Below are 18,569 nucleotides of genomic sequence, written 5' to 3'. Positions count from 1 at the left end.
TCGATTTCCTAGAATGCATTGAGGAATATTTGTATTTGTTCTTCTTTGAGGGTCTTGTAGAATTTGACTGAGAATCCATCTAGTCCTGGGCTTTTCTTCATTGATAGATTTTTGATGGCTTCTTCTATTTTGGTGTTGAAATTGATCTGCTTATATTGTGCATTTCTTCCTGATTCAGTTTGGGAGGATTGTATGTTTCTAAAAATTTGTCAATGTCTTCAATATTTTCTATTTTTTTGGACTATAGATTTTCAAAGTAGCTTCTAATTATGTTGTGCATTTAAATGGTGTCTGTCATGATATTTTTTATCATGATTTTTTGTAATTTGAGTTTTCTCTCTCCTTCTCTTTGTTAGTATGGCTAAATCTATTTTGTTTACTTTCATAAAGAATCAACACTTCGTTTTGTCAGTTTTTGAATTGTTTCCTTTTTTTAATTTCATTGATTTCAGCTATGATTTTAATTATTTCCTGCCTTCTACTTTGGGTGCTGATCTGTTCTTCTTTTTCTAGGGCTTTGAGATGTAATATTAGGTCATTTACTTGTTGACATTTCATTGTTTTAATGTATGAACTCAGTGCAATGAACTTTCCTTTTTGTACTGCTTTCAGAGTGTCCCAGAGATTTTGATATGTTGTGTTATCGTTTTCTTTTACCTATAAGATTTTTTTATTTCCTTCCTAATGTCTTCTGTTATCATTGCATAATTCAATAGAATATTTATCTTCCAGGTGTAGAAGTTTTTGTTTTTTATTTTATCATTGATTTCTAACTGCATTCCATTATGATCTGATAGAACACAAGATAGTATCTCTATATTTTATATTTACTAATGGCTTCTTTGTGTCATAGCATATGTTCTATTTTGGAGAAGGATCCCTGAGCTGCTGAGAAGAAAATGTATTTGTTTGGATGATAAATAAATACTTTATACATTCCCATTAAGTATATATCATTGATTGTATTATTTAATTATATAGTTTCTTTGTAATTATTTTCTGGAGTATCTATCCAGTGGTTATAGTGGTGTGTTAAAGCCACCCAGTAATATTGGCTCATGGTGTTTTGGATTCTTCAAATTGAGAAGGGCTTGTATGATGTATGCATCATTGATGGATGCATCATTGTTTGGGGCAAAAATATTTCAAATTGTTCTGTCTTGCTCCTTTTTTTCCCCCTAAGCAGTATGAAATGTCCTTCTTTGTCCCTTCTGACTTAGATTTGAAGTTCACAATTTGTGATATAAGGATGGAGACCCCTGCTTTTTACTGAGTCCATGGGCATGGTTTGTTTTTCTGCATCCTTTCACCATTAGCTTTTGGATGCCTTTTCCTATGAGAAGAGTCTCTTGAACACAGTATATTCTTGGGTCTTTCTTTTTAATTCAACTTGCAAATGTCTTTTGATTAACGAGTTTAGGCTGTTAACATTCAGTGTTACCACTGTGATATGTTTTGTATTTCTGGTTATTTTTTTTATTGTAAACAAATGGGATACATGTTGTTTCTCTGTCTGTACATGGTGTAAAGGCATACTATTTTTGTAATCATAAATTTACATAGGGTAATGTTGTTTGATTCATTCTGCCATTTTTTCCCTTCCCCCCCTCCCCTCCCACCCTTCCCCTCCATCTATACAGTCCTTCCTTCCTCCATTCCTGCCCCCCTCCCTAAACCCAACTCCAACCCCAACACTAACCCTTCCCACCTGGTTATTTTGACTTAATTTTGGTTTTTAACTTGACTTGGTTTCTTCTTTGACTTTTCCGTTATGGTAGCTTCTCCATTTGTCGACTTTTATTATTGTTTTTCACTTCCTCCTCATGAAACTTTTGCTGAGAATGATCACTACTCTAGGCTTTCTATTTGTATGTTCTTTTAGTTTTTTTTTTTTTTTTATCAGGGAAAGATTTTATTTTATCATCAAAACTGAAGGTTAGTTTTGCTGTGTATAAGATTCTTGATTGGCATCCATGTTCTTTCAGAGCTTGAAATATATTGGTCCAGGCCCTTCTTGCCTTTAGGTTCTGTGCTGAGAAATCTGCTGATATCTGTGTTGGTTTTGCCTTATATGTTGTGATGATTTTCTCTCACAGCACTTAAAATAATAACTTTATAATGTATGTGAAGTATTTTCATTATAATGTGACTTGTGTGGATCTGTTGTAATTTTATGCACCTGGTGTTCTGTAAGCCTCTTGTATTTGATTTTCCATTTCATTCTTCAGATTTAGAAAATTTTTTGATATTATTTCATTGAAGACGTTGTCCATCTCTTTGGTTTGTATCTCTGTGCCTTCCTCAATCCCAATAATCCTTGGTCTTTTCATGGTGTTCCATAATTCTTGGATGTCACATTCATGATTTCTTACCATCTTCCAGTTTGTCAACTATATATTCAAGACTAAATATTTTGTCTTCATTGTCTGAGATTCTGTCTTCCACAAGATCTAGTCTGTTGGGGATGCTATGTATTGAGTTTTTAATTTGGTTTATTGTTTCTTTCATTTCAAGCAATTGTTTTTTTTTCAGAATCTCAATCTCTTTATTGAAGTGTTCTTTTCCTTCCTATATTTGCTCTTTTAACTGTTTATTGGAATAATCATACAGTGCCTGCATTTGCTCTCTTATCCTTTGCTTCATGCATCATTTTAATTATGTAGATTCTAAACTCATTTGCTGTGATTTCTACTGCCATTCTATCATTGAAGTCTTTCAAAATAGCATCTTGGTTTGTTAGGGATATTTTCTTCCCTTGTTTTTTCATGTTGTTAGTGTATCTTTCCCTCTAGCTGTAAAGAACTGAGGTATTGCAGCTTCCCCCACCCTGGTAAGCTTATTTTGATCCTGCAGGTTTCCAATACCTCTCTTTTGAGGGAGACATCAATATTAGCTGCACCCAATACAAATATATAAAATTCATTGTCTTTTAACCCAATGCTTTGGATACTCTTTTCTTTTTCTTTTCTTCTTTCTTTCTTTCTTTCATTCTTTCTTTTTTAGTCACAGAACAATAATAACTTGATTATGATTTAGAAGTATGAAGGTAACTTTTCTATCCCAGTAGGGGGAAACTGTTGATATTTTTACTTTTGAATTTATTTCAAGTAAATCAGGACATTGAGTAATTATTATGTTTTTTCTTAAGTTTTATATTTTCCTGAAAATGTCCAGTTTTCATAGTCAAATTGAAATATACAAAACTCTTTAAGAACTAATTGTTGCACTTATGGGCAGCTGACATAAGTACACCATTTCTTTCTCAATAAATATGTCTACTTTTAAAAGGGTGAGCAGCCAGGTCCCTATGAACACCCTTTGTAAACCAAAATGTTTACCAAGTATGAGGAAGAATCCACCATCTTAAGCCTCTGCAGGATTGAGAGAAAGGATATCCTTTGAAGTTCTATGTTTAAAAGTTCATTTCCAAACACTCGCCTGGAAAGTGTGTTTGGTCCTTGCAATTTTTAGCAATTTACAAGGGAAAGAGTTATTGATATTCTGATGGAAAACTCAAGTTTGTTTTAACTTCTGTACAAAACATCTCTTCAACTTGCTCCCCCTCCTAAATTGAAGAATATTTAGTGTTCAGGCAAAATGGGAACTCAGGAATGGTCTTTCTTTTTTCTTTTTATAATTGCTTTTCTGTAGTGGACACTAGGTTATAAACACACAAAGCACACATACACCTTTTAAAATTAATTGTTCACATCTTCCATTGCTGACCAGTCCTTTGTAGCTTAGAATCTGCTGTTAAAATACCCTGTCACAGCTTCTTTAAAAGCTCTGAGTTGGGTTTTCCAGATTTCTTTGTGGATTTGGGATTGGTGAAAATTCAGTACCCTGGCAAACATGAGCGGTGTATGAGGGTGATTCTTGTCAGGTTGGATGTAGAGCCAACACGTCTTAGGAGAGTGACCTGCTGGCATTCCCTTTCACACAGGCAGCAGGATTTCTGGTCCACAAGCCAGAAAGAGGAGAAGAAACAGGTTTCCCTGGCTGTTAAATCTGCAGGGCTCTTATTCTAAGTAGAGGCAAACTTCCCAGCCCAGGGTTCAATGAAGGATTCTCAAAGTCTAAAAAGATAGTCTTCAGTCTGCCAGGGTGGTGCACATACCTGTATTCTCAGCAACCTGGGAGACTGAGGTAGAAGGATAATAAGATTGAGGCCAAACTCTGAAATTTAGCAAGGGCCCTAAGCAATTTACTACTACTACTAGTAAGAATAAAAATGAACAAGGTATGTAGGTCTCAAGTGTCCTGGGTTCAATGCCCAGTAAGTAAAATGGGAGAGTTTTCAAAAACACAGGACAGCTACCTTTCTCTCAAACAAGTTTAAAATACATGCCTATTGCTTTCTAATCTTCTACATGATAATTAAGAGTTAGAATTCAGATTTCTGGTGTCTAAAATCAGTACCCACAACTGTCTGTATGTTAGATGCTGCACATTGCTGTCCAAGGGTTAAATACCTCAGAATCCACTGCCTTGTGCAAGATGTTTGAAATGCCTCCTATTATGTATGCAAATAAACATTGTGAAATGACATCACCCACTCCTCTTATGCATCTCCATTCTCCCTAAGTACCCTGTGGCCTTAAAGAGTTCTTTGGTTCCTTTTAAAGGAAAGTTCCTATAAATTCTGCCCTAAGTTATCTGTGGAACACTGAGCTTTTATAACCTCTCTCCAAATGCTTGTGGAGACAGGTAGGCAAGTTTGACTGAGGGAAAGTGCTAAAGAAAGGAGCCACAAGCCAAAAACATGCAATCACTTCCTCTACCCAGAATGCTTGTTTTAACAAGTGGTCATAGGAAGCTCCTAATCCTGCAGTCTGCAAGGTAAAGAAGTGCCTGTTCATTCACTTGTAAGAGGAATAACCCTCCTACCAGGATCTCACTATTCACTCAATTTTTGACATAGTTGCTGAGTCAATTAAGAAGCCCACATGTTGGCCAAACAAGGTGAGTTGACCTTGTTCAGATGTGCACACTCGGGTCCTTCCCCACAGTCCTTTGCCAGGATCATTCTCTCCAATGCCTTCTTGTCTACTTCTCCTTCCCTTTGTCCATCAAAACACCACCCCCTCAAAGGAGACTTTCCTCATCTTCTCTCAATCAGATTGACTTTCTCTCCCTGTTGTATCTTTAGGACACAGCATAATAACTTTTTTTTTTTTTAACATTGAGCATGTTCTGCTTCATCTTAAGTTAATCTGCATATCTTTATGCTACCTTTCTGTACTCTTTAAAAGGCATCAGTTCATCTTTATTCCTCCTGTAGTACTCAGGCCCTTAATACTTGATGGGCTGAAGCCATGCACAACTCTGGGTGTATTCCATCCTCTCCCCTCACTCTTCACTGGCATCTCTACTTGCAACGCCCATTTTCAAACTTGAACTCATTTTCATCTTTCTATATCCTCTGCTTTTTAAAACTATTAATCTTCCTGTTGACTGTACTATTTATCCCCTCCAGGAACACTGGCTGCAAATATAAATATGTTTCAGGCACAACAGACAAGGTTAAAACAAGATGACATCACTGTGCTCATGACTCTGTCTACCACCCCACATCACAGTTGCCATGATGCACAATGCCATAGCCCCTGGTGCCTTCCTGGAATTTATGCTCCTGGGTATTCCCTCATTCCCTTTCCTTATGCACTCAGCTCCTATCACTTTACACAAATCATCCTACACAGCTACTTAACCCAGTTCACTTGCCTCAGGTCCCATTTCTCATTGCTTCTTCACACTGCCACCAAACTGTCACCTTAAGACAACATATTCATTCAAGAGTAAGTTTCAGGGAGAAAAAAAGACAGCATTCTTAGTTTGAGTTCTAGGTCCCCCTTAATCTGATTTTGGATAATCCCTAACTTCTCTTGTAAGCATTACTTTGCTTGAGGTATCCTGAGCTCATCTAACATACACAGAGAGCCACAGAATTCCAAACTACCAGTCTTTCAACACTCATTCTTACAACTTCCCTGACCACCCAGCCCCTAGTTCCCTGGGCTCCAGACCCTCTCCAAGAGTGACAGTGTCAATTTCCATGGTTCTAACTGTACTTCACATTGTCAATGACTCCCTAAATACTCTTTAGCTCCAAATTCTTCTCTCCATCTACAGCTGCATACTTTCACCCAAATGTCCTGTAGTCTCCTCAAACTCATCATGGTTCCAAATTAACTCTTAACTCTTTACCCATGAACTTACTTTGTCCCTTACCCTCTTCATACTCAACTTCTGGCTTTCCCTCAACCCCAAGTTTTTCCTCATGTCCTATTGATAGCATTTCTTGAGTCAATCAGATCCATCTCCTTGAACCTAAGCCACATCCTCACTGCCTTTCACCTGGAATATTATGATAACATCCTAATTATGTCTGGCCTCCCCATTTCCAATCCATGCCTTCAGGGTGATTTCAAAAACAGTGAAGACTTGTGCCCCTTGGATACTGACTACTGCCTTATCTCCTGCCAATCTCTTTTTCTTTTGATTTATCTTCCCATCTTACTGAGATTCTGCAACTCCCCAATACACAACATTCATTCACATCTTTGTCTTGCCTCTAGCTGCTCCCTGCCCACACGATCTCCTCACCCTGTCTACCAGAAAGATTTCTCCTGATTCTTTGATGCCTAACCCAGTGTAATCACACCCCTCCCCAAAGTGATTCCTTTAGCAAACTCTCTTCAGCGAAGTTAATGTCACCTTCTTAGTGTTCCTTGTGTGTCTCAGTATGCCTTTGTGTTGCATCTTAGATGCTATATTAAGCTACTTGAGCTGTTGTCCCTTGTGCTTACCAGGGACTGTTTATCCATGTCTTTATACCACCTCTAAGCACAGCAGCATATACATGATTCATGCTCAGATCATACTTGCTGAATTGAGCTAAGGTGATTGTCTGCAAGGTGTATTTTGTTCTTGCCACGTGTTATCTTACATGTATGTGTCTTGTTGGTATGGATAAGTACTAAGGCCATAAAAACACAAAGTTGTCCTTCTGGAATCTTTCATTTTCTGTACATATAATATAAACTGGAATGCTATAATCCTTGAAGGCTACATCCCTTTCCCATTTTTACCTAACAAGTTAGTATAGATCATGTTTAATTAACAAGTCTCAATAATGCAAAACTACTGAGAAAACTGGTCTAAAAACTGCTTCGAATTACTCTCACCCCACTATCACTAACATTCAATAGCTCTAATATTCAAACCCTTTGTTTGATTTTTATTTTCTAGTATATCAAAATTTATTTTGAGTCAAGCACAATAGTGTACACATGTAATCCCAGTGACTCTCGAGGCTGAGGAAAGAGAAATGGGAGTTCAATGCCTGCCTCAGCAACATATCAATAAAATATAAAAATGGCCTGGGGATGTGGATCAGGGATAAGTGCCCCTGAGTTCAATCCCTGGTATCAAAAATAAATAAATATTTACTTTTGAGTACTTCTAGGCCATGCCTACTCTGACACTAGTTTACTAATATAGTTTCTTCCAATCCCAGTATTAAACAATATATAACATGGGGACACTGCAGAAAGAAACATGGTCTCTCTGGAGCACAATGTCAGCCAAAAGGGGCAGAGTCTTGTAAATGACATTTGACCCAAAAATGAGAATTTCTCTCCAAGGAAATATCACAGCATCATAATATGAACATATCAGTCTCTTCATCATTGAATTACAGCATCAACCACAGTGTCTACTACACATTTCGATTCTCCTCTGACCCCTTTTCTTTAGTAATACATTTGAACTTATGAAGGATATCTCCATTTGGAATAATAAGAGCTTCAATGTTGTTAGTTGGTATTTTCTCACAAATTCAATAATTTTATCAATATTTGTGTTATTGAACATTAACACATACTGAAAGCAAAGTCATCAATTATAAATATAACTGGATTAAATATATGACATCAGAAAAAAGTTAATAACCTACCTAGAATAGACTGAAAGGATAATTATCTTTGATTCTATTCCCATATGCTACAATCATCCAAAAAAAATTTAGAATATTCTTGAAATTATTTACAACACCTGCAAAAAGAAACAAGAATATGTTATAAAATTTAGACAAAATATTTTTATATTAAATTAATGTTTTGGCAACAAAAGAAAGCAAGCTTCTTTTCACTCTTTTTTACTTTAGAGAACCATCTTCAGGAAATAACATTTTCTGTTTTTTAAATATGATCAAGAGATAAGATATATATTAACAATATTAATTTGTTATTTTTATGTCATAAGGATCACTTTTTACTATATAAAGTTATGACAAAATGAATAATATGTTCTCATTTTAATTATTGGTACATAATCACATATGAATTCAAGCATGAATTCAAAATACATACCTAAATTAGAATAAGCAATACCAAATATTAAAACCAATGAGTGCTCATGTGTGTGTATATAATATTTATCTGCCTTATAAAAAAATTTTTACCTAGTGCAGCAACTTAGAGAGTCTATGCATCTGGATTGCCTTTCCTTTGGTGGCACATACTCAAATACAGAAAGCTAACTTTAAAACATGTGAAAACAAAACAAATAAGTAAGCAACTAAGGAAAGTATGGGGCTGGGGGGTGACTCAGTGATAGAGCACTTGCCTAGGATGTGTGAGGCACTGGGTTCCATTCTCATCACCTTATATAAATAAGTATAACAAATGTTCATCAATATGTAAAAAACTTTAAAAATAGTAAAATATAAAAGAAAACAAATTAAAAACAATTCCATCACAATGCCAAGGAAATGTCACTGCATTATATTTTTGTTTTCCAACATTCATATTCATTTTATTTTATGCATAACAAACTGATAAATTCTTGACTTTCATTAAATATACAAGTATTTTAAATATATTTTGGCTCCTTATTTGATTTCATTGAGTAATAAACATGTACATTACACATTTTAGATGGCTCCATTTTTTAAGTAGTAAATCTACTTAAATTTAAATCTAGTTTTGATAGGACTTTCCAATTTACCACTGTTAATAAAGAACATGCATTAGCAATGAACTAATTTTTCAGCATTCCATCCCAGTGGAGGCTCTGAACATAGTGGTCTGAATGCTAAAATGGAATCTCAGAATAACTATAGTGGTAGGACCCTAGAGACCATTATTTAACCTTAAGATCTGTATTCCCTCACAGGAAAACAATTATAGTAGCTATATGATGGAATTTTTGTGAAGATTTAAGAAAGAAATATAGTAGCTACAAGAGGATGTCAAAAATGTTAATTTTTTGTTACTTTTTTCACAGAGTTTATGCTATGCATTGAACATTTAAGTGACCCCCAAATTTCTATGTTGAGGTTCTAATCTCCCAGGGTGACAGTTATGGATGTGAGTCTCTGGAAGGTAATTAGGTTTAGATAAGGTCCTGAAGGAGGAAAATCATAAAAATATCTGTTCCATTATAAGAGGAAAACAGTTCTCACTCTCTCTCATATCTCCCCTGCACACACAGGCATGAGAGGAAAGTCCAGGTGACAACACATCAGGAAGATAGATTTCTACAAAGCAGGAAGTAGGCCCTCACCACTACTCTAAGATGGCACCCTCATATCAAACCTCTGAACTCCAGATCTGTGAGAAAATTCCAGTTCTTGCCACCAAAATTGTAGGATTGAACCAGTATCTGAAAATTAAACACATCTACAGACATATAAAAACTTGCTTAGTCAACACAGCTATCCTGTGCTACTGAGTAAAAAGAATTAATACTTTATTTTATGAACTAATGACTTTTTATGAACTAATGACTTATTAAAAAGTGCTTAGGTATACAGGGTTATCACACACATTGAATCAATTATTCCAATTTTATCTTTCCTTACTATGTATCTTTCTTGTGTCCTTCTGGTAAACAGAACATATAACAGTCTACACTATTTTAACTATCTAAAACTGAAAGTTACTTTGTTGGGCCTGAACCAAGGAGGAGAGTGAATTATGCACTTTATAAAAACTTATTTCATCATAGACAAATTAAGATATTAATGAGACTTTTATTTCACTTTTATTTTTTTCTAAGTATAAAAGTAATGTGAAAATTTGTAAAAATACAAAGAAAAAAATAGTGGCCTATAAATTCTACCATCCAGAAACCTTCCTTCCCTTTTTGGTATATTTCCTTACAGTGATATAAATTTTGATAATCTAAGCCAGCACTAATAAACATGAAGTAAGAAAAGAAAGAAAAAAATATTAATGGACCCTTAATATGGCCTTTTCATTTGTTGTAAATATATATACGTATATGTATATATACATATATATATACATATAAATCATTCTTGATTATGAATATAAGCAGTTAATTTCAAAAAGGTCTCAGAATGGATTAGAAATTCCATAATTAAGAGACAGGTCCCTGAACTAATATCTATTAATTTTTACATTGTCAATACTTGTGTGGCAGCAAGATCTGACAGTGATGCCAATATCAATGCCCCTACATTAAACAGGTGTTTCTTCAATAATCTTTTCATTCATATGGCAATAATGTTTTTATTATAAAAATAGGTAATTAGTTATATTTGCCTAATAAATTCAAAGTCAAATAATTTTAAATTCAAAGACTAATTTTTTTGAATCACAGCATTCAAACCCTTTGCGCTTCTGGCATATAAGATGGTTTGCCAGATATAAAGATAACACCTTTACATTCCCAAATTCTCTCTCATAATGTTAAAAAATAAAAACAGAATATATCTTAGGTATAGTAACATTTCGCCTTTTGTTCCAACCCATTGTTGATGCAAGTATGTAGATGCTAGAATCACAAAGACAGAAATGATTTCGTTAAGAAAGCAACATCTGAAAGTTAAGTCAACTCCTCAGACTCAAAATGACAAAGACAAAGGATATTATCATTAGCAATTCCTTTTTCTGAAAATTTAGTCTTCCATCTTATTTCTAGCTATGAGAAAGATTTTAGACCAATTGAAGGGATCAGACATCATAAAATTCCATTCATTTCTTCTGTCCAATGTGTTAACAAAGTGGGCCTAAAACATGGCAACTCAGAGTTGTTTCTCTGATCATCTTCCACTAATTCTTTTTTAAAGGAAACCTTCAACAAAGACACCCCCTCAAAGAAATTATGTAAATTTGAAGAGAGAACTATCTATCTTTAAGTCAAACATTTCCTGATAAGTGACAGAAGGTCCGACTGATTATGCTTTGCTGAATCTAGAAATAATCAAGATTCAAAACAAAATCTGCTACTTCTGTGTCTAGAAAATTAAGACACAGGTTAAAGCAATAAAAACTTAACCATTCATGTGTCTTTGATGGATATATTCATATAAAAGAGAGGTGCTATGTATTTCAACTAAATGGCTTTGCCATTTTTGCAGAAGAAAAGCTAATTGTTAGTGGTCATGGAGCATTCTAGGTCCCAGAAAGGGGAGAATGGGAGAAAAAGAGGAATTCAAAGCAGTTCATGGTCAGAACAAGCTTAGGCATCCTATCATTAGCAAAGGTTCCCCAAGCTGAAGGCAAAATACTGCTTACCCAAAAAATGAGTGGGTGAAAAGTAGAGGAGGAGAGAGGGAAACCACAGAAGAGTTGATATGGCAGTGTCAGAGTGATGGGAGGGAGAGAACCTGGAGCTACCCAGTGGATTTGGGAACCAAAGGAATAGGGCTCAAAAACACCCAAAACAATGACTGCAACCACACAATGCTTGTCATGCCCTCCCTGGTTCTTTGGGTGTCTCATATTTCCTCCAACTCTGCTCCTGACTGACACTCCATTGTGACCCGCCAGCAGGAGGCCACTGGGATCTTGTTCTCAGCCTGCCTTCCATGCTAGGGCTCCTCCTACTCCTCCTTCCGCTCCTGCTCTTCCATGCAGGGCCCTGGTATCTCCAAGGAGTTGGAAGCCCTGTGGCCACCCCCTCCTTACCCACATCCTGTGGACCCGCACCCCTTCCTTCCTTGCAGTAGTCGATGGAGCAGTGTGGTCTGTGCCCCCAGGCCCACCCCAGCCTAGAGGAAATCAGTGTCTCAGGGAGCTTTCTACCTCTACCACTCCTCTGCCTCACAGAAAGACTCACCTTCCCTAGAGACCAAAGCAGCAGCAAGCACGGGAGGCGGCAGACAGAGACAATCTCCAGGAGGAGTGGGACAGACATCCACACACATCCTACCCAATCCACAGAAATTCATGGGTGACCTGGGATTCATGCCTAACCCAATGGGTGACTGGCATGGGAGCCCCAGTGCTGTACCTCCACCCTCCAATTCTCGCTTGCCCTGAACCCCTGGTTCCCGCCCCAACCCCCTTCCCACACACCCTCTGGCCACGGGCAGCAGGCACAGCACACAGCACTGCCCACTCACCAGCACATGTAGGGACACGTCCAAGGCAAGGCATAATCCCTGGTCGAGGCTGCCAGTAAGGCGCATGTTCCTCCTTCTGGACTGCGCTCAGTATGCACGGAGCTGAAGGGAGAGCATGGGCCACGGTGGCTCATTGCACACACCTTGCCTTCTCTTGGAAACTGCAGAGGGACACCTACACCTGTTTCACAGTGGACAGTGAGTCAGTGAGAGAATAGATTTCTATTAAAATGGTCCAACCAGGGGAGCGAAGTGCAATCCCGTTAGTTTGTTTTTTTTTAAGAAATTGTCCAAGGTAAAATTAATTTTGTTTTCTATCTTTGCACAGCAGCACACATGTGCAGTCTCTTTAATGTGGATGGTGAAGGGAGGAGGATCCAAAGTTCCAGTCCAACCTGGGCAATGTAGTGAGATCACATCTCAAATAAAGGGCTAGAGATGTAGCTCCATGGCAGTGTGAGTTCAATCCCAGGTTATGCAAATAAAAATAACCATAAAATAATAAAAATAACAAAGTAATAATTGCAACAGCAGAATTTGTATCAATATAAAACATTATAAATTTAATAATACCAGTAACCAATGGAAATTATCAGGAATGTCAAAATATCAGAAAAATATGATGTATAAAGTCCACAAAAAGTGACCCAGAAATATCTACAAGAACTAATAAAGACACTAAAAACAAAATTAAAAAATTTCTCTCAGTAAAGAAAACTATCAGCAATGCAAAGAGAGAACCTAAAGAGTGGGAGAAAATCTTTGCCACTCATACTTTAGATAGAGCACTAATTTCCAGAATATATAAAGAATTCAAAAAGCTCTACACCAAGAATACAAATAACCCAATCAACAAATGGACTAAGGAAATGAACAGATATTTCACAGTAGATATACAAGCAATCAACAGATATATGAAAAAATGTTCAACATCCTTAGTAATAAGAGAAATGCAAATCAAAACTACCATTAGATTCCATCTCACCCCATTTCAAATGGCAATTATCAAGAATACTAGCAACAATAGGTGTTGGCAAGGATGTGGGGAGAAAGGTACACTCATATATTGCTGGTGGGGCTGCACATTAGTGCAGTCACCCTGGAAAGCAGTGTGCAGATTCCTCAGAAAACTTGGAATGGAATCACCATTTGACCCAACTATCCCACTCTTTGGCCTATACCCAAAGGACTTAAAATCACCATACTACAGAGATACAGTCACATCAATGTTCATAGCTGCTCCATTCACAATAGCCAGATTGTGGATATATATATAATGAAATATTATATATATATATATATATATATATATATATAATGAAATATTACTCAGCCATAAAAATTAATAAAATTATGGCATTTGCAGACAGATGGATGAAATCGGAAAATATCATGCTAAGTGAGATAAGTCAATCTCAAAAAACCAAAGGACAAATGAAATGAAATGAAAGGGGGGTGGGAGGGGGACAAGAATGGAGGAAGTAGGCACTGTATAGAGGGCAAAGAGGGGTGGGAGGGGTGGGAGGGGTGGGGCAGAAGAAAAAGAATAATAGAATGAATCAAAAACTATTACCCTATGATAACACATTAGTTATCAATTGTTATCAATTTCTCTGGTGAAACAGATAATTAGTGCTCTATCTAATGTGTTACACCCCATGATTACACAAATGGTATGTCTCTACTTCATGTATAAACAGAGAAACAAGATGTATCCCATTTGTTTATAATAAAAATAAATTTTAAAAAATAGTGGTCACAAAGCAGCAACATGTTTTCCAGAACTTATTAAAAAACTATTTGGTTTTTGCTTTCACTTCTGAAAGCCAGGGTTTACAGGGTTTTGACTATTAGGTTTAGCTGTGTTTGAAGGTCTTAAAGGGAACCCTGGAATGATATTCCCTGGAATCCTGAGCACTAAGGAACCATGAACCTAGCACCTTGTATCTTGGGGTCTGTGCACCTTGGTTGTAACTGGTTAATACTGGTGCCTATCTGCCAGGGTTCAGTGAGTGAGGTTATCATAAAAAATTGTTTTTGCAAAGTAGTAAAAAAGATTCTATTCTTGGAGGAGAGACCAAAAAAAGGCGTAAGTATATAGCCCCAAATGTACCCATGTAGAGATCATAAAAATTATGATACCTGAGTCACCCTGAGTCAGATACTGCAGGTCTGGGTATGGCCTGAGAATCTGCATTGTTATCAATTTCTCTGGTGAAACAGATGATGGTCATGGGCCCACTGTTGGAAACACATCCTGAACCATAGTGTGACTTAGGCTGGACTGCTAAAGGACAGGAGAAAAAGACCTTTAATTGTTTATCAAAGAAAAGAAAATGAGTTGCTTATAGTTAACCTCTGGATAGCACTTCCCAGCTCAAGCTCAACTAATAGCTAATACCTCCAGATTAGAAGAATCACAAGTTCCAACACAAGTAATTACCTCCTGAGGTTTCCCTTTCCTGCCTTTGGGAACATCCGAATGAAATAAAGGATGTGGGAGTCTATCAAAAAGCAAAATATTCCCACATGCACAAACCACCAGTTCTGGGTCCCAGCTCCTCTCTTGAGGATTCCCCTACTCTGTTATTTCTTTTAAATAAAACTTGTTTTCTGTGCATGCCTTGGCTCACTCAGTTGTCAATCTTCAACACCAGCATGCCTGATCCTGATTTTCCATATCGACAGGGGATAGATAGTTTGAGTGGTGAGAACCCCACTCTAATTAAGAGAATTATTCTATAAAGTGGGCCCACTGTGATGACCCTCACATATTTTCTTTTCCAGGGAGCAATTTACATGCATCCCTATCCGGCCTAGGTGGATGGGCTATGGCACATTCCTCAGCAAATTACCTATATTCTGCAGGAAAAATAAAGGCCTGAAATAATGTTGATAAGAGGGACTCAAGTTACTCTGAAGAGGGAGGCTTTTGTGATCCTTTCCACAGACCAGATCCTGAAGTTCAGGGTGATAAAGATAATCTCTAAGGATTTATGGTTAAGAATCCAATTAGAAAAAACATGGGCAATGTGAACTAGACTTTTCACTGGCAGTGGGAACATGACAGTCTGATGTCATTCAGCTGTCTGTCAAAAATGAAAATGTGAACCTGGTTAGGGCTCTCATGAAATTTCCATGAGAACTTCTGATAAAACTAGATTGCAGGAGAGGAACACTTCTCTCTCCTCTTTGAGAGAATCCAGTCTCTCTTGAGAGTGTCCCCTTTCCCTTGTACTATCACTTCAATAAATTCATGTCTGTTACTTTGAGTGACATGGCTGAAGTCTTTCTAATTTGATTGCAAGAATTGGGATTTAAATGTGAGTCTTTATGCTGCATCAGTTTCCCAGAAGTCATCAGCCCTGTAAACACTAAATATTTTAAAAAGTTCTCAAGATCTGCATTGATTTTACTTCAGCTACATTGTCAAGCTTTATGATTTCTCCAACTCTTCAGTAAAACTCAAAGGGATAAAGTATAATATAGAGCTAAACACCAGGACTGTCTTTCTCCTCCACATAATGGATGCCCCAGTTGATATAGTTCTTAATAAGAATTGCAGATCTATCAAAATAAGATTTGCTTGAAAACAGAAAAAATAGTTGCTTACAAACATGCCTACTGAGAAAATGCTACATATAATTAAAAAAAAGCAAGCACTTTCAGAGTCCATTTATCTATTAGATACAATAGGCACAGCGTTACATCCAATAGAAATGTATTTTGAAGTCTAAAGAAAAATAAGTGAATTTAATATGTCCTGGATTATATTCATCTTCATACAAGCCACTAGCACAGTGTAAATTTTAACCCTCTTTGCACAGGGAAGGGCATATGAAAGTGGAAGCAAGTCTCTAGGACTCTTGAAAGATGTGCTCCAAATCGTGACAATAATCAGATCATTCCTAAGACTTGTATGGATTTAATTTCTTTTCCCCACATTTTTATTAGTGCATTATATTTGTACATAATTCTCAGATTTGGTACATATTTGTATATGCACACAATCAAACAATATCATTTAACCAATATGATTGCACAGTACTTCCCCTCTCTCTCCTCACTTGGTCCCACCTCTTGGTTCCTTTCCTTTACTGATCTCCCTTTGAATTTTAGAAGATCCACCCCCAGCTTTGTTTTCCTTTTTTCCCTCTCTAGTTTCCCTAGGGAGACATATGACTTCACCTTTTCAGTTTGACTTATTTTACTTAATGTGGTTGTCTCTAGTTCCATGCATTCTCCTGCAAATGACACAATTTCATTTTTCATTATGGCTGAATAAAAATCAATTGTGTATCTCTACCACATTTTCTTCATCCGTTCATCAATTGATGGACACCTAGGCCAGTTCCATAGTTTAGAACTTGTGAATTGTGTCCCTATAAATATGGGTAAATATGTATCCCTGTAGTATGACCACTATAATTCTTCAAGATAATTACCCAAAAGTGGTGTATCTGGGTCATATGGTAATTCCATGCCTAATCTTTTGAGGAGACTCCATACTGTTTACCATAATAGTTATACTAATTTTCAGTCCCATCAACAGTGTAAAAGTGTTCCTTTTTCTTCATATCCTCTCCAGCATCTATTATTTGTATTCTTGATGAATGCCATTCTGACTGATGTGAGATGAAATATCAGTGTAGCTTTGATTTACAATTCCCTAATTAGTAATGATGTTGAACATATTTCCATATGTATTTTTCCCATTTGTATTTATTCTTTTGAGAAGTGTGTATTTAGTTCACTGGCCAATTGATTAATTAGGTAATTGGATTCTTTGGATGGTTATTCTTCTGTTGTTCCTTGTTACCATACTCTTTTCCATTTATTACTACAAATGAAAGGGAAATTGAGTAAAACAGTAGGTTAGTAAGCAATCTTGTTTTCAAGTGAAAGAAAATTAACTCAAACTAGTATAGACAAAGGTGGGGGCAGTGTTTTCATTTACAGTTGATAACCCTTGGGGTTGTTCTGAATGCAGACACAGCTGATTTTAGTGATGTATTTCTTTCCTTTTTCTTTTTCTTTTTTGTCTTTTCATGTCTTAGTGTCCATCCCATTTTCTGACCTGTAAGTACAAGGTGGAAGTAAGTTTTCCATTCTCAACTCCTACCAGCCATTTGTGGGTCTCTGAAACTGTCTGGACCAGTTCATACCAACTTGGCAGACTGTGTTTCCTTGTTTGGGGGGTTTCTATGTTTTGATATCTTAGACTTGGTCTTCTTCCCACCTCACACAACATAGGGTAAATGCAGAGGAAAAATCCCAGGAAAAATCAGGAGTTACTTCTGGAAGAAGAGAAAACAGACACTGGAGACAGATAAAAGTATTCTGGGCAGATCCCCTGCTCTGACCAGTGTGGTCAAACTTTCAGTTCAAGTGGGGGGCAAAAGGGGATTAGGAAATCAAGATTCACACAGATTATGAAGATTACACTGGGATAAGGTTGAGTTCTGCTCTCAGATGGAGATGGAGATCTAAAGAGTTATGCCAGCAATCCTTTTTTATATATATCTCATTATTAGGTTAATGGCTATTAAACCATTATTCTCTATATTCAGGAAAGTCACAGAAACTAGGACAACTATGTAGTTTTTCCACAGTTGCAATCAAAGTTGCAAAATTTAATGTTAGGAGCTTTGTGTAGCTCTCAAGAAAGTCCAGTGTTAAAAGTTATTCTAAAGTGGGCAGACACAAGAGAAGTGGAGCTAGTGAAATATTGTGATTGTCTAGCATAAAATGTTTTTTCTTCCCAGGAGATATAAGCCTGAGATCAAGATCAGAGTTGGCAGGACTCTTACACAGAGCCTCCTCATGCCGGGCATTGTCACAGCAGCAGTCCAGCATCCTGTGCCCTTGTCCAGAAACATTATTAGTCACCAGGCATGCCACATCCATGAGGTTATCAGAGACCCCCAATCTCAGTCACTGCTATTCCATTTTCTGCCACTGCTTTACACACTCTCCTCTGATCTTCAGGGGAATAGCTGAGTACACCACAGAGCTGTGAAGACTCTATGTCAGCTCATGGCTCTGTCAAAGAACCCAAGTATCAGGACATCCGCTTTTGAGAGATGAGGTTATCAGCACTCAGAGAGTGTTAAACTTCCTTCCTAAGGCCACTGGTCTTGAAAGTGGTACAATCAAAGCATAAACACAAATCCAGTCTCCAAAGTTGTGTTTT

At 36.9% G+C, this 18,569-nt stretch overlaps 1 pseudogene; it reads right to left on the bottom strand.

Moving 5' to 3' along the window:
- LOC124973335 (uncharacterized) overlaps positions 1-18,283 on the bottom strand; it is a 37,946-nt pseudogene extending 19,663 nt beyond the window's left edge.
- Positions 18,284-18,569: the final 286 nt, after the last annotated feature.

Source organism: Sciurus carolinensis, assembly GCF_902686445.1.
Source record: "Sciurus carolinensis chromosome 14 unlocalized genomic scaffold, mSciCar1.2 scaffold_125_arrow_ctg1, whole genome shotgun sequence".
NCBI lineage: Eukaryota > Metazoa > Chordata > Mammalia > Rodentia > Sciuridae > Sciurus > Sciurus carolinensis.
Note: the sequence above shows the minus strand (reverse complement) of the source record. Positions and strands in the feature narration are given on the sequence as shown.